The 24,371-nt window shown below is 36.2% G+C and overlaps 1 pseudogene; it reads right to left on the reverse strand.

The window, feature by feature from the left end:
• Nucleotides 1-8,157: 8,157 nt before the first annotated feature.
• LOC720944 (translationally-controlled tumor protein-like) lies at nucleotides 8,158-9,697 on the reverse strand (annotated as a pseudogene).
• Between the last annotated feature and the right edge of the window lie 14,674 nt (nucleotides 9,698-24,371).

The following is a 24,371-nucleotide window of genomic DNA, read 5'->3' on the forward strand; positions in this document are numbered from 1 at the left end:
AACTTTGTTCATTTTGGTTAGGATTGTCTTGGCTATACGGGCTCTTTTTTGGTTCCATATGAAGTTTAAAGTAGTTTTTTTTCTAATTCTGCGAAGAAAGTTGATGGAAGCTTGACAGGCATAGCATTGAATCTATGAATTACTTTGGGCAGTATGGCCATTTTCATGATACTGATTCTTTCTATCCATGAGCAATGAATGTTTTTCCATTTGTTTGTGTCTTCTCTTATTTCCTTGAGCAGTGGTTTGTAGTTCTCCTTGAAGAGGTCCTTCACATCCCTTGTAAGTTGGATTCCTAGGTATTTTATTCTCTTTGTAGCAGTTGTCAATGGCAGTTTGCTCATGATTTGGCTCTCAGTTTGTCTATTATTGATATGTAGGAATGCTTGTGATTTTTGCACACTGATTTTGTATCCTGAAACTTTGCTGAAGTTGCTTATCAGCTTAAGGAGATTTTGGGCTGAGATGATGGGGTTTTCTAAATATACAATCATGTCGTCTGCAAACAGAGACAATTTGACTTCCTCTCTTCCCATTTAAATACCTTTATTTCTTTCTCTTGCCTGATTGCCCTGGCCAGAACTTCCAATACTATGTTGTATAGGATCCATGGTTTTATTTTTTTAAATTAAGCATTTTAACATGTTTATTTTGAGAAACGAGTATAAAATGTTTTAATATTCTTTCATGTATATCTACTGTATTTCAAAAAAAAAAGTGTTTAAAATAAATACCAGAAGGCAATAATTTGCCTGAAGACCTGTCTCATCAAAAAGAGAAACTGAAATTTTAACCAAACAATTTGACTTTTAGTGCATGTGTCCTGTTAAAATAAATAGAGACCAGGCCTGAAGAATCCTTGGGAAGACAAAGCCAGTTAGACTTCGTAAATGACCTTAACATTGCTTGATTTGCAAACATAAGCAAAAGTTAACTTGGACTACTTCTTGTAAATGACTATATTAGAGAAAAAAATGAAACTTAAGGCTAACCAATCAGAAGCCATAAATTAACTTATATAACTAGGGACTTTCCTGCAGGATACACAAATAAGGCAATTCCATAACTGTACCCAATCAAATATTCTCCTTGCTTTACTTTCTTATTCATCTTATGAAGGCCTCCCCTTGCATTCCCTCAGCAGAACCTTTGAACCACTTCCAGTTTGGAGCTGTCCAATTCATGAATTGCTGTTTGCTCAAGTAAACCCTTCAAAATTTTTACTGTGCCCAAGTTTACTTTTTGACAGTTCTTAATCTTTATACTTGTATCTTTTCTTAATTAATGTATTTTTTGTTATACTTTAAGTTCTAGGGTATATGTGCACAACATGCAGGTTTGTTATATATGTATACATGTGCCATGTTGGTGTGCTGCACCCATTAACTCATCATTTACATTAGGTATCTCTCCTAATGCTATCCCTCCCCCCACTCCCTCCCCACAACAGGCCCCAGTGTGTGATGTTCCCCATCCTGTGTCCAAGTGTTCTCATTGTTCAATTCTCACCTATGAGTGAGAACACGTGGTGTTTGGCTTTCTGTTCTTGCGACAGTTTGCTCAGAATGATGGTTTCCAGCTTCATCCATGTCCCTACAAAGGGCATGAAATCATTCTTTCTTTATGGCTGCATAGTATTCCATGGTGTATATGTGCCACATTGTCTTAATCCAGTCTATCATTGATGGACATTTGGGTTGGTTCCAAGTCTTTGCTATTGCAAATAGTGCCATAATAAACATATGTGTGCATGTGTCTTTATAGCAGCATGATTTATAATCCTTTGGGTATACACCCAGTAATGGGATGGCTGGGTCAAGTGATATTTCTAGTTCTAGATCCTTGAGGAATCGCTACACTGTCTTCCACAATGGTTGAACTAGTTTACAGTCCCACCAACAGTGTAAAAGTGTTCCTATTTCTCCACATCCTCTCCAGCACCTGTTTTTCCTAACTTTTTAATGATCACCCTTCTAACTGGTATGAGATGGTATCCCATTGTGGTTTTGATTTGCATTTCTCTGATGGTGTGTGATGATGAGCATTTTTTCATGTGTCTGTTTGGTGCATAAATGTCTTCTTTTGAAAAAATGTCTGTTCATATCCTTTGCCCACTTTTTGATGGGGTTGTTTGATTTTTTTCTTGTAAATTTGTTTAAGCTCTTTGTAGATTCTGGATATTAGCCCTTTGTCAGATGGGTAGATTGTAAAAATTTTCTCCCATTCTGTAGGTTGCCTGTTCACTCTGATGGTAGTTTCTTTTGCTTTGCAGGAGGCTCTTTGTTGTGGGAAGTCAGGGACCCTGAACCAAGGGACCAGCGGAAGCCGTGGCAGAAGAACATAAATTGTGAAGATTTCATGGACATTTATTAGTTCCCCAAATTAATACTTTTATAATTTCTTATGCCTGTCTTTACTGCAATCTCTGAACATAAATTGTGAAGATATCATGGACACTTATCACTTCCCCAATCAATACCCTTGTGATTTCCTATGCCTGTCTTTACTTTAATCTCTTAATTCTGTCATCTTCTTTGTAAGCTGAGGAGGATATATGTCACCTCAGGACCCTTTCTTTATCCTGAGTTCTAGTTTGATTGCACTGTGGTCTGAGAGACAGTTTATTGTGATTTCTATTCTTTTACATTTGCTGAGGAGTGCTTTATTTCCAACTTTGTGGTTAATTTTGGAATAAGTGTGATGTGGGGCTGAGAAGAATGTACATTCTGTTGATTTTGGGTGGAGAGTTCTGTAGATGTCTATTAGGTCCACTTGGTACAGAGCTGAGTTCAATTCCCGGATATCTTTGTTAACTTTCTGTCTCGTTGATCTGTCTAATGTTGACAGTGGAGTGTTGAAGTCTCCCATTATTGTTATGTGGGAATCTAAGTCTCTTTGTAGGTCTCTAAGGACTTGCTTTATGAATCTGGGTGCTCCTGTATTGGGTACATATATATTTAGGATAGTTAGCTCTTCTTGTTGAATCGATCCCTTTACCGTTATGTAATGGCCTTCTTTGTCTCTTTTGATCTTTGTTGGTTTAAAATCTGTTTTATCAGAGACTAGGATTGCGAACCCTGCTTTTTTTTGCTTTCCATTTGCTTCGTAGATCTTCCTCCGTCCCTTCATTTTGAGCCTATGTGTGTCTCTGCATGTGAGATGGGTCTCCTGAATACAGCACACTGATGGGTCTTGACTCTTTATCCAATTTGCCAGTCTGTGTCTTTTAATTGGAGCATTTCGCCCATTTACATTTAAGGTTAATATTGTTATGTGTGAATTTGATCCTGTCATTATGATGTTAGCTGGTTATTTTGCCTGTTAGTTGATGCAGTTTCTTCCTAGCATCGATGGTCTTTACAATTTGGTATGATTTTTGCAGTGGCTGTTACCAGTTGTTCCTTTCCAGGTTTAGTGCTTCCTTCAGGATCTCTTGTAAGGCAGGCCTGGTGGTGACAAAATCTCTCAGGATTGACTTGTCTGTAAAGGATTTTATTTCTCCTTCACTGATGAAGCTTAGTTTGGCTGGATATGAAATTCTGGGTTGAAAATTCTTTTCTTTTAGAATGTTGATATTGGCCCCCAATCTCTTCTGGCTTGTAGAGTTTCTGCCAAGAGATCCGCTGTTAGTCTGATGGGCTTTCCTTTCTGGGTAACCCAACCTTTCTCTCTGGCTGCCCTTAACATTTTTTCCTTCATTTCAACTTTGGTGAATCTCACAATTATGTGTCTTGGAGTTGCTCTTCTCAAGGAGTATCTTTGTGGCGTTCTCTGTATTTCCTGAATTTGAATATTGGTCTGCCTTGCTAGGTTGGGGAACTTCTCCTGGGTAATATCCTGAAGAGTGTTTTCCAACTTGGTTCCATTCTCCCTGTCACTTTCAGGTACACCAATCAAACATAGATTTGGTATTTTCACATAGTTCCATATTTCTTGGAGGCTTTGTTCGTTTCTTTTTACTCTTTTTTCTCTAAACTTCTCTTATCACTTCATATCATTCATTTGATCTTCAATCACTGATACCCTTTCTTCCACTTGATTGAATCAGCTACTGAAGCTTGTGCATGTGTCATGTAGTTCTTGTGCCATTGTTTTCAGCTCCATGAGGTCATTTAAGGTCTTCTCTCTGCTGTTTATCTAGTTAGCCATTCATCTAATCTTTTTTTCAAGGTTTTTAGCTTTGTGATGGGTTTGAATATTCTCCTTTAGCTAGGAGAAATTTGTTATTACCAATCGTCTGAAGTCTTCTTCTCTCAAGTCATCAAAGTCATTCTCCGTCCAGCTTTGTTCTGTTGCTGGCGAGGAGCTGTGTTCCTTTGGAGGAGAAGAGGTGCTCTGATTTTTAGAATTTTCAACCTTTCTGCTCTGGTTTCTCCCCAACTTTGTGGTTTTATCTACCTTTGGTCTTTGATGATGGTGACGTACAGATGGGGTTTTGGTGTGGATGTCCTTTCTGTTTGTTAGTTTTCCTTCTAACAGTCAGGACCCTCAGCTGCAGGTCTGTTGGAGTTTGCTGGAGGTCCACTCCAGACCCTGTTTGCCTGGTTATCACCAACAGAGGCTGCAGAACCGCAAATATTGCAGAATGGCAAATGTTGCTGCCTGATCCTTCCTCTGGAAGCTTTGTCTCAAAGGGGCACCTGGCCATATGAGGTGTCAGTCGGCCCCAACTGGGACGTACCCCTCCCAGTTAGGCTACTTGGGGTCAGGGACCCAGTTGAGGAGGCAGTCTGTCCGTTCTCAGATCGATCTCAAACTCCGTGCTGGGAGAAGCACTACTCTCTTCAAAGCTGTCAGACAGGGACGTTTAAATCTGCAGAAGTTTCTGCTGCCTTTTGTTCAGCTATGCCCTGCCCCCAGAGGTGGAGTCTACAGAGGCAGGCCGGCCTCCTTGAGCTGAGGTGGGCTCCACCCAGTTCAAGCTTCCTGGTCACTTTGTTTACCTACTCTAGCTTTGGCAATGGCAGACGCCCCTCCCCCAGCCTTGCTGCCGCCTTGCAATTCAATCTCAGACTGCTGTGCTAGCAGTGAGCGAGGCTCCATGGGCGTTGGACCCTCCGAACCAGGCACTGGATATAATCTCCTGGTGTGCCATTTGCTAAGACCACTGGAAAAGTGCAGTATTAGGGTGGGAGTGTCCCGATTTTCCAGGTACCATCTGTCATGGCTTCCCTTGGCTAGGAAAGGGAATTAATTCCCTGACCCCTTGTGCTTCCCAGGTGACGCGATGCCCTGCCCTGCTTTGTCTCACGCTCTGTGGGCTGCACTCACTGTCCAACAAGCCCCAGTGAGATGAACCCAGTACCTCAGTTGGAAATGCAGAAATCACCCATCTTCTGTGTCGCTCACGCTGGGAGCTATAGACTGGAGCTGTTCCTATTTGGCCATCTTGGAACCTCTACTTGTATCTTACTGAAAGTTTTACCCTTTTTAAAAAAGATGTGGACACTTCCAGGCAGGCTTTTCTCTGCTCTTTAGTAAAGGAGACCTTGATATCTGCCTTTAATGGTCAGTGTTGTAGATGAGTTAATTTACCATGAAATATTTAATTTTGCTTTGTTATTTAAAAATTCTCCTGCTTAAATTAATAATATTCTATTATCTTGTCCACTTGGTATATAAATGCTATAGGAAGAATGTATTTGGGTCATTACATTTTATTTTCATGATAGAAAAAAACTTACCATATTTAATCTTAGAACAGTAATGTAAATTCAGCATAGATTTTTTCCTCACTCTTAGTCATTTTTTAATAGATTGCCTGTGTCCTATTAGAATTTGGCCCCATACAGTAGCAGTATATATTATATTCCAGCTCCAAGAGGAAATATAGATTATACTGCCTAGCATCCAGTTTCATATGGTTTATGAATGAATCCCGTCAAATTCTACACTTTTCAAATAGTCTCTATACATTTTCTGTCATGCTGACATTGTATGAGAACATATTTAAATGCATTATAAAATTTATTCTTTGAAAAGAATGAGAAATAAATATTATCATGCTTTAGAGCTAAAGTAGTGTTGGAAAAAGTTACTAAAGCCCTTCAGATGTTAGCCTTGCAGGTCTTCATATTGAGGATGATGAACCTTTTATTTTAAAGACAAATTGTGATAAAAGAATCCTATACTGCTATAAAACTGATGGCACCTATCAAAGCACTGAGCATTTACATTTTGTAAAATACCCATGAGGGCAACTTAGGACCTAACTACTAAAGGAGGAGGTTCTGAAGTTCCTAAACTTCCTCCAGGATAATTTCAAATGATGCCATTGAGATATCAATATTTGAAGCCTTTGGTGCCATTCTGTTCCAAGTGTGTTCTAAAGCAAGCAGAAACCCTCCAAAAGGATCAGAAGAAATACTCTTCTTTATTAGAATTATTTATCTTTAGAGATAGTTGCCAGAAATTGCTTTCTATAGCTAACTACTAATTTTTTTTCAGTCTTGCAAGTTTTTAGCCTGATGAGTTGCAAAATAATCAGAAATTTAAAACTTACTGATATTTGAGTTTTGTTTTCATTTATGTGACTATGCTTTTGCAATTTTTTATATAGCCACAGAAGACAGGATTCCACATTAAACCAAAACCTCTAGAGGACTAATATTATTCTCAGATTAATGAATGCATCCTCTTTTGATAGAGCCCCCAAAGAGGAAAAATAGAAAGAATGTTTGCAAAGATAAAGGATCATTGAAAATATATTGAAATGGATTTTATAAGCCATATATAAAAGACCATTTAAAGATTTATCTCTTCTAGATTTTTTGTGAGAGTATAGGTATGCAATATTTTAGAGAAAATAAAATGTTCTGGTTAGTCAAAGTTCTGATTCCTAGAACTTTAACAAGACATAGAATATCTAAATTTAAGGAATCAGGATTCAGGAAGTTAATAATAATGCTGTTTTTCTTTCAAACCACAAATGGTCAATAAATAATGCTTTTTAAATGGAGTCTAATAAGAGATATTGAGTTTTTAATGTGCTAATCACTTTAGAGTATTTATGTAATAATCATTCTATCATTCTACTATGCTAATCATTATCTCTTTTGATTCAATATTTCACATATTGTAAACTTGGTTCTGTAGAAAAGTATAATTTGACTTTCCTTTGTAGTTGTGAAAAATAAGATGGATTAATTGACAGAAATTTACTAGTCATAAAATAGTTGCTAAGTAAACTTATTACATGAAATGAAAAAAGAAGGGAAAATGTTGACAATAGAGCTGTATAGAAATTAAAATAACAGATATATTAAAATTGAATAGATTTTAGTGAATTAGTTTAATCTTTTTTCAATTTTCCAGGTAGCCAGTCACTACGAGCCACCAAGGAAATTGAGACCATAAAGTACACACAGATAAAATGTACATTTAAGTGCTTCCAGTTTCTCAGGAGGGTGAACTAGATAATTAAGATCAACCTTCCTATTGAATATATAAAAACCTTTTTCAAATTAATAAGGAAAAGACAGACAATGCAAAGGAAAAATGGGAAAACCACCTGAACAGGCACATGCCAATAGGGGAAATAGTAGCATATGGAAAAATGCTCAACTTCACTGGTAATTAGGTAAATGCAAATTAAAACCACAATGTATTGGCACTACATACTTATCAGAGTGGCAAAAATAAAACATCTGATAATATACATGTATGAGTATGGTGAAAATTTTAAAAATATATAGCATTGTCAAGTATTTCTTTCTGACTGAGTTAGTTTCTTTTTATTCTCTTGGTAATCTCTTCCAGAGTTAACTACTCTGTTGTAGGTGAGGAAATGTATAAGGCTCCACTTTAAATGTTGGCATTGATATTAGCATGGTCTTTTTCTTTACTGCAGTTCAAAATTAAAACTTTTAATTATTTTCTTTTAGATTCTAGTCCCAAAAGTAGTTTCCACTGTACAAGTTACTGATAACAGTCTTATACTTCCTAGTAGTGACCTACAACCAGGCTCTATCTTCTCCAGGAACATTACAGAATAGAGTTAGTTTAAATACGTATTAACCTAGGAGGCATTCTTTCAAATGAGTTTAAATGCATTTTACTTTTAGACAGTCAACATGTTTTTTTTTTTCTTAAAAACAGTGACTCTACTCCAAATAAATCACAGTCACAATAAATGAGATGCTCAAGATGATATCAGTCCTAGTGTTGTGTGGATGACATGCAGCAGCCAGTTATGATGACAGGTAATCGATCCACAGTAACTGCCAAATTTGTAACACTTTTCCATTCTAAACCATTCTTAAAGAAAACCATATATGGATCATACTATTCTCATGATAGTCCACTAGAGCCACCATACCATTAGGATTCATGTTTTCACCAATGAAGAATTGGTAGTTTTTGAAATTAGCAAAGATCTGCTTGATTTGTTCTGTAGGCCCTGTCATAAAAGCTTTTACTCTTTCTGGTTTCTGTTCTTCAAGTCTGCCTTTAATTGATTTCATGTAATATTTGATGTACCTCTTGTAGGCTTCTTTTGTGAAGCTGGTTTCCTACAAGTGATGGTTCATGACAGGTTCATGACAATATCAACACCAGTGATGACTGTGCTTTTGGTACCTTCACCCTTGAGGCCTTCAGTGGAGGCATTTCCACCAGTGAGTGAGTCATCAATGTTACCCTCTGTCTTATCAACTATTTTTCCCTCTACCTCCAAGCACAGCTGGTCCGTGATCTTTCATATTTTGTAAATGTCAGAGAACATCTCATTGTGGCTGGTGAGGTCCCAGTAGATAATTATAATGGTGGCTGAAGGGAGACTGTGCTAGCTTAGCTGGAGCCTGGAGCTCAGATCAAGTACACTGCAGCCAGAGTGGCACTCGGGAGAGGGAATGAGGAAGTGGGCAGAAAAGTGGCATTGCCAATTATTAACAAGGATGTGGAGCAATGAGAACTCTCATGCACTGTTGATGGGAATATGCATTGTAAAATCACTTTTGAAGAATATCTGATAGTACGTTTGAAAATGTATATAGTCTATGACCTAGCAATTCCATTTATAGATGTTTGTATCTCACATAAATGCATGCTTACATGCACCAGAAAACATGTGTTAGAATGTTCATAATAACGTAGTTAATAGAAGCCCAACAGAAACAACTCAGTAGTAGAAATGATAAACAGAGGTAGGTTTATATCATGGTATACTAGACAGCAAGCAATGAATAAACTACATGGATGGATATCTCTGAAACACAAAAGACTGAGCTAAAGAAGCTAGGCTAATACTGTATGATCCCATTGACACATATTTTTAAAATAGGCCACATTAAACAATTATTAGCAGCATGAAAGTCAACATAGTGGTCGTTGGTAGGGGGTAGGCTGGTATTATGATCAGAAGGAGACAGGTGGAGGGCTTCTATGGGGAAGATGCCATTCTATCGTTTTTGCATGGAGGAAGACACATTGGTGTTTTTTAATAAATTTGTTAAACTACATGTTTATGTTTTATGACCATTTTGTATGTTCTATCACAAGATGATACATTATAGAAACTTACCTCACTGATATTTCAGAAAGATTAGTTTATTCATGCCATAATTATTTAATGGGTGCTGTCTTAGTTCATTTTGTGTTGCTATAAAGGAATACCTGAGACTAGGTAATTTATAAAGAAAAGAGGTTCACTTAGCTCACGGTTCTGCTGGTTGGAAAGTTCAAGATTGGGCATCTGCATCTGGCAAGGGCCTCAAGATGTTTCCACTCATGGTAGAAGGTGAAAGAGAGCTGTTATGTGCAGAGAACACATGGCAAGAAAGGAAGCAAGAGAGAGAGGAGGAAGGTGCCAGGCTCTTTTTAACAATCAGCTGTTGTGGAAGGGAATAGAGTGACAACTCACTCAACCCTGAGGGAGGACATTAATCTGTTTATGAGGAATCTGCTCCGATGATCCAAAACCTCCCATTAGGCCCCAACTTCAATATTAGGGATCAAATTTCAACCTGAGATTTGAAGGGTCCAAACATCAAAAGCATAGCAGATGCCTAGTGTACCTGGGCTTCTGTTAGAGATAGCTTATTTCAAACCAGCTGAACCAAAAGAGAACAAAGGTAGACTAAGGGAGTTTTACTTCTTTTGTTTAGTTAGAGTTATCAACAAGGAGTATGATTGGAAAAATGCTCTAGTTAAAGATGAAAGGAACAGAAAAGTAGGTGACTGAATAGGGCCAAAATACAACAAATGGTCCCAGAAGCCTTTAACATCTGGGAGGGACTTTATTCACTAATGAATTTTCTTCTCAGTTTTAAGCGCTATCCTCAAGCTTGTTTGAAAATTACTTGACTTTTCTCTCCAGTTCTTTGTGCTTTTTTCCACATCATCTGTAAGATATTTCTATTAATTTCCTTAAACTACCGACCAAGCATTTGCTATTTGGAGAAAAATAAAAGAAATCAAATTCAATCACTTTGAAAGCCGCTGACTAAGTGTTGGAGCCTACAGGGTAAACACAAAAATCAAACTTGAGAACTTTTGACCTTCCTCTCACTGATGTGTGTTGAAAGCAATTATGTGAATTTGTATTTCTAGCCTGGAAAAAGGAAGAAAAACAGTAACAACAAAAACACTTGTCTAAAACTAAATTTTCTGCAAACAGCTTGCTGTGCCATTTTTGACAGCTTCCTCTACTACTATAATTGTTAACTTTGGATATGACAAGAGATTTTTTAGCAAAGGTTGCAGCTCTTGAGTTAAGAAGTTTAGAAGTTGACTCTTTAACAAGGCAGTAGGTCTTTAGTCAAAATGTACTTCTACATCAAACAGGATAGTGGCTAGAAGAATACAGTATTATAATGAATCACAATTTGCTAAAATTTTATTGTGAGTGGCAAAGAAGACTAAGTTAGAATGCAAATACCTGAATTAAAGCAAGCAAATGTGTGTTTTACCACTGCAGCTAGGTAAGAGTGGGCAACCAAGAAACTTGGAATAGATTTAATTGTCATAAAGACTATGAATAAAGTATGATGGCTGAGATGAAAGTACTCTTATCTCTGTTAAAATACCTTGCCATATGCAGTTTAAGTACCTTTTAAAAGCATGCTCTAGGAAGCTTAGATAGTAACTTCATATCTTTTCAGAAAGGCACATCTACTATTTGCACTAAGTATGTGAATCAGCTATGGTTGCTAAGAGACCAGAACTTTAAATTAGTTCTACTTTCAAAGGGCAGGGTTAGGAGAAAGAAATCGCTTTCTCCTAATTGGGAAAAGGAGGTGTGCAATTTAATGCTAAATAGTAAAGGGTGTCACTATTCCATCTTATGGTTTGTTTGTATGTTGTTGGAAATCATTTAGAAATACATGCCCACAAATTCCTAGTGAAACATTTTGCACCAAAACAATGTTAATTAGGAAAAACTGATGTCTGTTCTTTGATTAAAATATATGCAGAGAGTTAAGGGTAATTTTTTTCTAGAAAGATGGAGAAACTTCCAAGATGTCAATCTCATAGTTGTTCTGTTTCAATCCAGTGACCCACACTTCCCCATCTATTTAAGCCTTCTATGATACTTGTCACTTTTAAAAACATACCACTGCCTGAAACTTTTCTACCTCTAAAATTTTGGATTCTGAAGTTCCTCTTTCAGTTCACAACCTCCTATGAAATTATTCTTTCATTCTCTTACTTTATGACAAGACATGATGGAGAGTGGCAGAGTCGTCAAATTTTGACTCTTAGGTTGTCTGCCTTTAGCACTTGAGAAGGTCGTAGAGGAAATCTACTAAGTGATAATGGAAACACTACATGCCAAAATCTATGCAATACAGTGAAAGCAGTACTAAAAGGGAAGTTTATAGCTATTAATTCCTATATAAAAAAGTTAAAAAAAACTTCAAATAAACAACATAATAATGCATCTTTAAGAACTAGAAAAGCAAGAGCAAATGAAATCCAAAGTTAGTAGAAGAAAAGAAATAATAAAGATCAGAGCATAAATAAATAAAATTGAAACAAAACACTACAAAGGATCAATTAAAAGTTTGTTTTTTTGAAAAGATAAACAAATTTGACAAACCTTTAGCCAAAGAAAAAAGAGAAAAGACCCAGATAAATAAAATCAGAGATGAAAGAGGAGACATTACAACCAATACAGCAGACATTCAAGTGATCATTAGAGGCCACTACGAAGAAGTATATGCCAATAAATTGGAAAATGTAGGCTAAATGGATAAATTCCCAGACACATACAACCTACTGAGATTGAACTATGAAGAAATACAAAACCTGAACAGACCAATAACAAATAATGCAACTGAAGCCATACTAGAGTATCCCAGCAAAGAAATGCCCAGGACCCTGTGGCTTCACTGTTGAATTTTACCTAACATTAAAAGAACTAACACCAATCCAACTCACACTATTCAAAAAAATAGAAGAGGAGAGAATACTTCCAAAAGTGTTCTATGAAGCCAGTATTACCCTGATACCAAAACCAAAGACATATTCAAAAAAGAAAACTACAAACCAATATCCCTGATGAACATGGATGCAAAAATCCTCAACAAAATACTAGCAAACCAAATTCAACAACATGTTGAAAAGATCATTCATCATGACTAAGTAGGATTTATCCCAGGGATGCAAGGATGGTTCCACGTTTGCAAATCAGTCAACGTGATACATCATATCAAAAGAATAAAAGACAAAAAATATATGATCATTTCAATTGATGCTGAAAAAGCATTTGATAAAATTCAACATCCTTTCATGATAAAATCTCTTAAAAATCTGGGCATAGAAGGAACATACATCAACATAATAAAAGCCATATATGACAGACCCACAGCTAGTATCATACTGAATAGGGAAAAACTGAAAGCCTTTCCTCTAAGACATGGAAAATGACAAGGATGCCCATTTTCACCAGTTATTCAACATGATACTGGAAGTCCTAGCTAGGACCATCAGACAAAAGAAAAAGAAAGAAAGGGCATCCACATTGGAAAGGAAGAAGTCAAATTATCCTTGTTTTCTGATGATATCTTGTATTTGGAAAAACCTGAAGGCTACACCAAAAAGCTATTAGAACTGATAAACAAATTCAGTAAAGTTGCAGGATACAAAAATCACTATACAAAAATCAGTAGCATTTCTATGTTAACAGCGAACAATCTGAAAAAGAAATAAAAAACTAATCCCATTTAAAATAGCTACAAATAAAATTAAATATCTATGAATTAAATTAACCAAAGAAGTTTAAGATCTCTATAATGAAAACTATAAATGATTGATGAAAGAAATTGAAGAAAACACAAGAAATGGAAATACATTCCATGTTTATGGATTGGAAGCACCAACATTGTTAACATGTCCATACTACCCAAAGCAATCTATAGATTCAATGCAATCCCTATCAAAATACCAATGACATTCTTTGAAGAAATAGAAAAAAAATCCTAAAATTATACAGAACCATAAAAGACCCAGAATAGCCAAAGCTATCTTGAGCAAAAAGAACAAAGCTTGAGAAATCACATTAGCTGACTTCAATTTATACTGCAGAGCTATAGTAATCAAAACAGCATGATACTGGCATAAAAATAGACACATAGGCTGGGCGCGGTGGCTCAAGCCTGTAATCCCAGCACTTTGGGAGGCCGAGGCGGGCGGATCACAAGGTCAGGAGATCGAGACCACAGTGAAACCCCGTCTCTACTAAAAATACAAAAAATTAGCCGGGCGCGGTGGCGGGCGCCTGTAGTCCCAGCTACTCAGGAGGCTGAGGCAGGAGAATGGCGGGAACCCGGGAGGTGGAGCTTGTAGTGAGCCGAGATCGCGCCACTGCACTCCAGCCTGGGCGACAGAGTGAGACTCTGTCTCAAAAAAAAAAAAAAAAAAAAAAATAGACACATAGACCAATGAAAGAGAATAGAGAACCTAGAAACAAATCTATATGTCTACAGTGAATTCATTTTGACAAAGGTGCCACGAACATACATTGGGGAAAGGACAGTCTCTTCAATAAATGGTGCTGGGAAAACTGGATATCCATATGCAGAAGAAAGAAACTAGACCCCTATCTCTTACCATATACCAAAATCAAATCAAAATGGATTAAAGATTTAAATCTAAGACCTCAAGCTATGCAACTACTAAATAAAACATTGGGGAAACTCTCCAGGATATTGGTCTGGGCAGAGATTTCTTGAGTAATATCCCACAAGCACAGGTAACTAAAGCAAAAATGGACAAATGGGATCACATCAAGTTAAAAAAACTTCTGCACAGCAAAGGAAACAGTCAACAAAGTGAAGAGAAAACTCACAGAATGGGATAAAATATTTGCAAACTGACAAGAGATTAATAGTCAGAATATATAAAGGGCTCAAACAACTCTACAGGAAAAAAAAATCTGATAATCTGATTTCAACATGGGCCAAATATCTGAATAGACATTTCTCAAAAGAAGACATACAAATGGCAAACAGGTGTATGAAAAGGTGGTCAACATCAATGATCATCAGAGAAATGCAAATCAAAACTACAATGAGATACCATCTCATCCCAGTTAAAATGGCTTTTATCTAAAAGACAAGCAATAACAAATGCTGGCGAGGATGTGAAGTAAAGGGAACCCTCATATACTGTTGGTGGGAATTTAAATTAATACAACCACTGTGGAGAACAGTTTGGAAGTTCCTAAAAAGCTAAAAATAGAGCTAGATCATAAAAATATGATCTAGCAATCCTACTACTGGGTATATATACAAAAGAAAGGAAATCAGTATATCAAAGAGATGTCTGCACTCGCATGTTTATTGCAGCACTATTTACAGTAGTCAAGATTTGGAAGCAACCTAAGTGTTCATCAACAGACAAATGGATAAAGAAAATGTACCTATACACAATGGAGTGCTATTCACCTATAAAAAAAAGAGTGAGGGCCAGGCGCAGTGGCTCACACCTGTAATCCTAGCACTTTGGGAGGCCGAGGTGGGTGGATCATGAGGTCAAGAGATTGAGACCATCCTGGCCAACATGCTGAAACCCTGTCCCTACTAAAATGCAAAAAATTAGCTGGGCGTGGTGGCGCACGCCTATAGCTACTTGGTAGGTTGAGGCAGGGGAATTGCTTGAACCCGGGAGGTGGAGGTTGCAGTGATCTGAGATTGTGCCACTGCACTCCAGCCTGGTGATAGAGCAAGATTCTGTCTCTAAATGAATAAATAAATAAATAAGTGATATCCTGTCATTGACAACAACATGGATAGAACTGGAAATCATTATGTTAAGTGAAATAAGCCAGGCACAGAAAGACAAACTTTGCATGTTCTCACTTATTGATGGGAGCTGAAAATCTAAAAGCATTGAACTCACGGAGATAGAGCATAAGATGATGGTTACCAGAGGCTAGGAAGGGTACTGGGTGGGTGGGTGGGGAAGGTGCGGATGGTTAATGTGTACAAAAAATAGTTAGAAAGAATGAGTAAGATCTAGTATTTGGTAGCACAACAGAGTAACTGTAGCCAATAATAATTTAATCATACATTTAAACATAACTAAAAGAGTATATTGGATTGTTTGTAACACAAGAGATAAATGCTTGAGGTGATAGATACCCCTTTTACCCTGATATAATTATTACACACTGTATGCCTTTATCAAAATATCTCATGTACCCCATAAGTATCTACACCTATGTACCCTATGTAGGAGGGCATAGTGTACATAAATCAAAGAAAGAGAGAGGACAATAGTGTCCAAGATAGGTGGGGAAATGTCAGGAGTCTGAGAAGTTCATTGGACTTAGCAACATGAAGGTCACCAATGACCTTGGTAAAAGCAATTTTGAACATGTGGAATATGTTGAACCACAAAGCAAAGTGTGAGATAAAAGTGAAGAGGTGGAAATGTTAAGTATTGAGCATTGTTTTGAAAAATTTGGATAAGAAGAGAGAGAAGAAAAACACAGCAACAGTTTGATGCAAAAATTGGATAGAGTGAGAAATTTTTAATTGGGCAGGTCATAAGTAAGCTTGAATGCTAAATGAAGAGAAATCTGGAATCCAGATCATGGGGGAGACTTGAAGCTTAGAGAGGAAGGGACATTTTACCATTCTAAATTTGGTTTATAAATTTTGTGATGGGCAGTCATTAATTTCCTGTCCAATAATTTCTTTATCTCTCTCTCTTTTTTTTTTTTTTTTTTTTTTTTTTTTGGAGACAGAGTCTTGCTCTGTTGCCCAGGCTGAAGTACAGTGGCGGCATGTCAGCTCACTGCAACCTCTGCCTCCTGGGTTCAAGCAATTCTACCACCTCAGCCTCCCGAGTAGCTGGGATTACAGGCATGTGCCACCACACCTGGCTAATTTTTGTATTTGTAGTAGAGACGGGGTTTTGCCATGTTGGCCAGGCTGGTCTCCAACCCCTGACCTCAAGAGATCCAACCACCTTGGTCTCCCAAAGTGCTGGGACTACAAGCATGAGCCACCATGCCCAGCCTCATTCAATATTTTCTATTTCCTCTTTGAAATTAAAGGAAAAATTATCTGCTGGGTGTGTGGTGGAGACAGAGAGCTCACCTGACTGAATGTTATGCTTTAGGTGTAGTTTGAGCAGGGCTCTGGCTTCATTTTTTGGTCATTCTCTCAGGCCTTCCCTTCAAGAGTCAGCATTCTTCCCAGACAGGCTTTCTCCATGGTGGCAAAATGGTAATAGAAGTTCCAGGCTTTAAATCACAAACAAACTCCCATTCACAATTGCCACAAAAAAATAAAATACCTAGGAATACAGCTAATAAGGAAGATGAAAGATCCCTACAAGGAGAACTATAAACCACTGCTCAAAGAAATTAGAGATGACATAAACAAATAGAAAAACATTTCATGCTTATGAATAGGAAGAATCAATATCGTTAAAATGGCCATACTGCACAAAGCAATTTGCTTTTCCTCTTAAATTACCACTGATGTTCTTCAGAGAACTAGTAAAAACTATTTAAAAATTCATATGGAACCAGAAAAGAGACCAAATAGCCAAGGCAATCCTAAGCAAAAAGAAAAAAGCCGGAGGCATCACGCTACATGACTTCAAATTATTCTACAGGGTTACAGTAGCCAAAACAGCATGGTACTGGTACAAGAACAAGACACACAGGCCAAAGGAACAGAATAGAAAACCCAGAAATAAGACTGCTCGCGTACAACTATCTGATCTTCAACAAACTTGACAAAAACAAACAATGGGGAAAGAATTCTCCATTCAATAAATGGTGCTGGAATAACTGGCTAGCCATATGCAGAAAATTGAAACTGGACCCCTTCCTTACACCATATACAAACATTAACTCAAGATGGATTAACGACTTAAATGTAAAACCCCAAACTGTAAAAACCCTGGAAGACAGCCTAGGCAATACCATTCAGGACATAGGCATGGGCAAAGATTTCATGGTGAAGATGCCAAAAGCAATTGCAACAAAATAAAAAATTGATAAATTGGATCTAATTAAACAAAAGAGCTTCTTCACAGAAAAAGAAACTATCATCAGAGTGAACAAACAACCTACAGAATGGGAGAAAAATTTTGCAAACTATATATCTGACAAAGGTCTAATATACAGCATCTATAAGGAACTTAAATTTACAAGAAAAAAAGCCCTATTAAAAAAGTGGGCAAAGGGCGTGACCAGACACTTCTCAAAAGACATACATGCGGTTAACAATCATATGAAAAAAAAGTCCAACATCACTGATCATTAGAGAAATGCGAATAAACTCCACAGTGAGATACCATCTCACTCCAGTCAGAATGGCTATTACTAAAAAGTCAAAAAATAGCGGATGCTGGCTATTACTAAAAAGTAAAAAAATAACAGATGCGGGTTGTGAAGAAAGAACACTTATGCACTGTTGGTGGGCATGTAAATTAGTTCAACCATTGTGGAAGACAAAGTGGTGATTCCTCAGAGACGTAAAGGCAGAAATACCATTTCACTCAGCAATCCCATTACTAGGTATATATCCAAAGGAATATAAATGTTCTAATATAAAGACACATGCACACATATGTTCATTGCAGCACTATTCACAATAGCAAAGACATGGAATCAGCCTAAATGCCCATCAATTATAGAACGGGCAAAGGAAATGTGGTACATATACACCATAGAATACTATGAAGCCATAAAAAAGAATGAGATCATGTCCTTTGTAGGGACATGGATGAGTTGGAGGCCATTATCCTTAGCAAACTAACACAGGAACAGAAAACCAAATACTGTATGTTCACACTTAAAAGTAAAGTAAAAGTAAATGAGCTAAATGATGAGAACATATGGACACACAGAGGAGAACAACACACGCTATCAGTAGGTGGAGAGTGGGAAGAGGGAGAGGCTCAGGAAAAATAACAAATACTAGGCTTAGTATCTGCGTGATGAAATAATCTGTACAACAGACCTCCATGACACATTTACCTATACAACAAACCTGCACATCCTACACATGTACCCCTGAACTTAAAAGTTAAGAAAGGAAAGCTCCAGGCTTCACATTTGTATACCATGGGGTCTATATGAGAAAGAGTTTGTGTTTCAGAGTTTCCAGAAAAACACTGAGATTTATTCAGGTTTAGCAGGCATAGGTCATGCACTTACCCATAAACAGATAACATGGCCAGAAAGATGAAATGTTCTGACTGGTTTGTTCTAATTCATATGGTTGACGCATGAGTCTTGGAGAAAAGTAAATGCTACTAAAACCCATAGATTTCCAATGGAAATATGAGATTGTTTGAAAGGTGGAAAGAGAAATAGATTGTGAGAAGGAAAAAAGAAAGTGTCCACTACAAAGAATAAAGAAGGGATCCTGGAATCCTCTTTCTCTATAAAGAGAGAGAGGAAAAATAAAACAACAATGGGATAACTGTAAAGGAATGAAAATTAGGCCAGTATAAGATTTTAAAAAATTAATTTCTGTAATAGATGTATGGTTCTTAAGGATACCTAACTCTTCTTGAGTAAGCTTTGTAAGCTTGTGTTTTTCAAGAGATTTGACCCTCTCATTTGTGTAATAGAATTTATTGGCACAAAGTTGTTTATAATATTCCCTTATTATCATTTTAATCTCCATAGGCTACATAGTAATGTCATCTTTCATTCCTGATATTAATAATTTATGTCTTCTTTTTTTCCTGATTAGTATGGTTAGAGGTTTATAATGTTATCAAGGAACTAGCCTTTGGCATTTGTTTTCTGTTGTATATTTCATTGTTTTCTGCTTATCTTTATTATTTCCCTTTTCCCATTTGTTTTGGGATTATTTGCTCTTCTTTTATTAGCTAGTTCTCAAGGAACTAGCTTTTGGAATTTCTGTTTTCTGTTGTATATTTCATTGTTTTCCACTTATCTTTATTATTTCCTTTCTTCTGCTTATATTGGGATTATTTGCTCGTCTTTTATTAGTTTAAGGTAGAAGCTGAGATTTTTCTTCTTTTCCAATATAAGTGCTTAGTGCTAAAAATTTCCCTTTAAGTATTGTCTTAACACATCCCACAAATGTTGGTGTTTTGTGCTTTCATTTTCATTTTGTTCCAAATACCTTCTTAAGGATTTCTTCTTTGACCTATGGGTTGTTTAGAAGTGTGTTATTTAGTGTTACGAGTTGAATTGTATTCCTCCTCCCAAAAGATGTTGAAATTCTAGCCTCCAGCATTAATGTGACCTTATTTGGAAATAGAGCTTTTGCAGATAATCACATTAAATGAGGTCATTAAGGTGGTTCCTACTTCAATATGACTGGTGTCCTTATGTATTCTTATAAAAAAGGCAAATTTGGACACAGACACACACCTACATAGAGAATTCCATATGAATATTGGAGTTATGTTTCCATAGGCGAAGGAATGCAAACCACTAGAAACTAGGAGAGAGGCATAGGATGGATTCTGCCTCACAGCTCTCAAAAGGAACCAAGTCTATTAACACCTTGATTTTGGACTTCCAACCTCCAGAACTGTGTGACAATAAACTTCTGTTGTCTAAGCTACCCATTTTCGGGTACTTTGTTACAGCAGCTCTAGCAAATTAATAAATTTAGTTTCCAAATATTTGGAGAATTTTCCAGATATATTTCTTTACTTATTTCTCATTTAATTCCATTGTGGTCAGATGACATGCTTCGTACAATTTAAATCCTTTTAAATTTATTGATGCTTGTTTTATGGACTAGAATATAATCTATCTTGGTAAATGTTTCATGTGGATTTTTTTTGCTGTTGTTTGATGGTTTGTTCTTTAAATATCAATTAGGTCAAATTGGTTGATCATGTCGCTTATTTCTTCTCTATCCTTGTGAATTTTCTGTCTTGTTCTATCAATTATTGAGAGAGAAATATTGAAATCTATGACTGTAACTGTGGGTATTTATTTTTTCTTTGAGTTCTATCACTTTTTGCTTCATATATCTTGAAGCTCTGTTTTAGGTCTACAGACATCTAGAACCATGATGTTCTCTTGATTCATTTATCCCTTTATCATGTGAAACTGGCCTGTTTATACCTGGTCATATGCTTTTCTCTGAAATCGACTTTGTCTAATATTAATATAGGCACTTCAGATTTATTCTGATTATTGTTATTATGATATATCTTTTTCATCCTTCTACAGGTAATTTTTTTTTTTTTGAGGGACTGATTCAGAAAGAAACTTCTACAGATACTTTTGACTTTTGTATGTTTTTATATTCAAAGTGAGTTTCTGGATGACATGGTAGCTCTGTTTTCGAGGAATTCTCTTATTGTTTTCCAGAATAGTGGTACCCATTTACATTCTCACCAAAAGTGTGCAAGAGTTCCCTTTTCTCCACATTTTCACCAACACTTGTTATCTATTGTCTTTTTTTAAATAATAGTTATCCTAATAGGTGTGAGATCGAAAAAAGTTAAACTTGCAGAAGAAAAGAGTAGAACAGTGGTTGCCAGGGGCTGGGGAGTAGGGAAAACGGGAAGATTTTGGTCAAAGGGTACAAATTTTCAGGTATAAGAGGAATAAGTTCTGGGAATCTAATGTACAGCATGGCAATTATAGTTAATAATACTGTATTGTATATCTGAAATTTGCTAAGAGAATAGATCTTAAGTGTCCTCACCTCCCCTCCCCATCTACACACTGGTAACTATTTGAAGTAATGGATGTGTTAATTAGATTGTGGTAATTATTTCACAATGTATACATATGTCAAATAATCACATTGTATACTCAAACATATACATTCTTTATCAGTTATACTTCAATAAAGCTGGGAAATTTTTTAAAACATTAAGCAAGTTTCTTGTAGACAGTATATAGTTAGGTCTTGATTTTTTATTCAATCTGACAATTTCTGTTTTTTTATTGGAGTGTTTACACTATTTACATATAATATGATTATTTGTATGTTTAGGATTAAATGTATTTGTTTTATATTTGTTTCATTTGTTTTCTGTTGCTGTTTTTCCCTTTTCAGGAGCAAAATATTGTTATCTTACAAAAATGTTGAAAATCAAACTAAAGAGTATCTTAGTTCTGATGGAGCAAAAATAGAAATATAAATACATTATTTGAAGTTACAAAAGTAACCAAGAGAAAAACTTAGAATAATAACTATCAAACATTGGATATAGTATATGGGAGATAGGTGGAGGATAGTACAGAATGAACTAATTCTCATATTTCATAGAAGATGTTTATAAAAAATTATCTTAATAAGTCAAGAATACTATTTAGAATTATAAAGATCATCATTAGAAGAACTGAAAATAGAAACAATTAAAGAATCCCATTACAGAGTAGCACTGGATGGTTATATGGGATCATTCTTTATAGTTATAAGTTCTCCTGTATTCTTTGCCCTTTTAATATGTAAATGGTTTAGCGCAATACCTTTTAAATGAAAAACAGACATTGTAGAGAGTAGGAGGGTTAATGGACTAAGAAATATTAGTGAAAATTTCAGCTAATATTAAGGGCCTTTCTTAAAATTTTTATTTTCTACAAAAATAGGAAGGAACCTCACCTTGGGAAGCAGAGGTAGAAGGTATAATCTGAGTGTTCTCTTGGATGAATTTTCCTCAATTAAATTGACAAAAGAAGTACCATTCAACAGAAGGATTCTCAGAATCATCTATGGATCCCAGAATAATTTCCACCAATATTTTAGCTGGAGTAAACAGGTGCTCTGCTAAAACCAGGTGATAATAAACCATAGCAACGATAAGAATGAATTTAGATCCCATTGCCAGATTCCTGGAACCCCTGTCCCAGCTAAATGCACAGGTTTGCACTGAATGATTCATTAACCATGCAGTAATGCAATTCATCTTTTTGAATTCACTTACTTCTTGATGCTGGAAGGGAGTACCTTATTTGTTTTTCTATTCTTAATTAAAACTGTGTGTCCTCTTTATGTACAATGTGATTTGTATTACTTCTTAAGATTTAAATGCTATGCTTAATTAAATTTTTTCTCTTACTTTTACAGCCCTACTCTTCCAATTATTCCCATTATCCCACCACCAGGCAGTATACTTTTTCTATGAGAAGCTTTGCTGTTTTAGATTATAAAACATCACTATCTACCTGGTCAGGGTGTAGTCCTGATACAGGTTAAAGACATATACAGAAATAACTAGATCAGTGTCCATGCAAATCTAAATCTCCAAAGCAAACAGAAATGTCATTATGTTACCAGTCTCTGCATTGTTTATCTCAATAGATTTCAACTGTACTCTTCCCTCGTCTCTTTCACTTTAGGAGTATCTGAGTAGTACATAAGGTAACCATAGTTACTGGAATAAAACTCCTTTCATGTGTGAAGGCAGAAGCTGTATATGTTTGAAGTGTTATTCATACCTCTATATTTTAAGATTGTTTAACAAATTGGACTTGTCTCTACCATTCTGCTTCACATGAATTTCGTCATTATTTGAAAGGCATGTACTTCTTCGTCTGAAATACCTGCTGGTTCAATATTTGTAACATGTCCTTAATATCATATACAGAGGAAATTCTCCTCCTGTCTTATTGCCTGATGTTTTCCCCTCCATGGAACTCATTTCCAAGTAAATAGCCTAAGAAGTGGTTTTATGGGCATTAAACAAGTAATTCTTTGGCACATTAATTTTGAAAGCATGGGTCGACAACAAGTATGGAGAAAGAACAAATCTCAAGGTTGACATTTCTATTCTAGGGAAAAGAAGGCATTTATCTGTAGATTCTCTAAAGCAGGAAAATACATTCATTTAATAATAATATAAATAAAACATAAAGATTATTGAATGTCAGTATATTATGCAAAGGACATAAATGTTCTCATTTTTAAACAACAGCTTTGTAAAGATTTTATCATTACAATTAAACATCTCACCTAATAAATCCCACGGGCTAGAGTTTGAGTCTAAAAATCATCCCACTCCCCAACATTGCATCACTTACTGCCCTGATTTTTAAAAATAGTTACTAAATACCAATCTAAAAACTGATTTTTTAATTAAAGATTTTTAAATAGAGATTGGGTCTTTCTATGTTGCCCAGGCTGATCTCAAACTCCTGGCTTCAGCCTCCCAAAGTGCTGAGATTACAGGCGTGAGCTACCATGACCAGCCTACTAAATCCAATTTTTATATGAGGTACCTTATAGGGCACTAGAATTAAAAAAAAACAACTTAGTTTTGAGAGATTTGATCTATTATCTCACTATGTTCTAGTAGACCTTTGCCTTACAATGATTTGATTTTATTTTCCTGTTTCTGAAATTTGGGTAGAAATTGTAAAAAATGGCCACTATTGATCTTGATCTTGTTTATCTCCTCTTCTCAAACTACTCAATTGGTTTGTTATCATTTTGATGGAGGTGGTATATCTAAGAAGAATCAATTGATATGTAGTACTTGGTAGAGCAGTGATTATTGACAAGTTGGCAGGATTTTGCCTTACTACAATCCTCTCTTTCTCCAGTATGTTGAGGCAGGAACTGAGCTCTCCTGCTAGATAACCTAAGGTGGTGGGAAAGCTGGTTGTCCACCACAACCTCACTTTTCCAGGTTAGTAACAATGAGTTTGGGGAAAATTTTCCACACACTTGGTGCTTGAAAGTTTGGAGGAAGGGTGTTGTAGACAAAATGTCTAATTATTTTACCATCTCCATCTGCATGGAGTTTTTGAAATATTTCTCTGTGGCTCCAGGAACTTTCCCATCCTCATATTTGAGTTCTGGGATATTGCTGGTGATGCTGTCAGTGCTGTGTATTTGTTTTTGATCTTCTGTTGAGGGGAGTAAAGCCAGCTTGCTTCTACATCATCGTTTTGGTGACACCATTATACAATTCTCTGTTTTTAAGAATTCAAGGAAACATGAAATAATAGTGTCCCA

This window comes from Macaca mulatta, chromosome X (assembly GCF_049350105.2).
Source record: "Macaca mulatta isolate MMU2019108-1 chromosome X, T2T-MMU8v2.0, whole genome shotgun sequence".
NCBI classification, from domain to species: Eukaryota; Metazoa; Chordata; class Mammalia; order Primates; family Cercopithecidae; genus Macaca; species Macaca mulatta.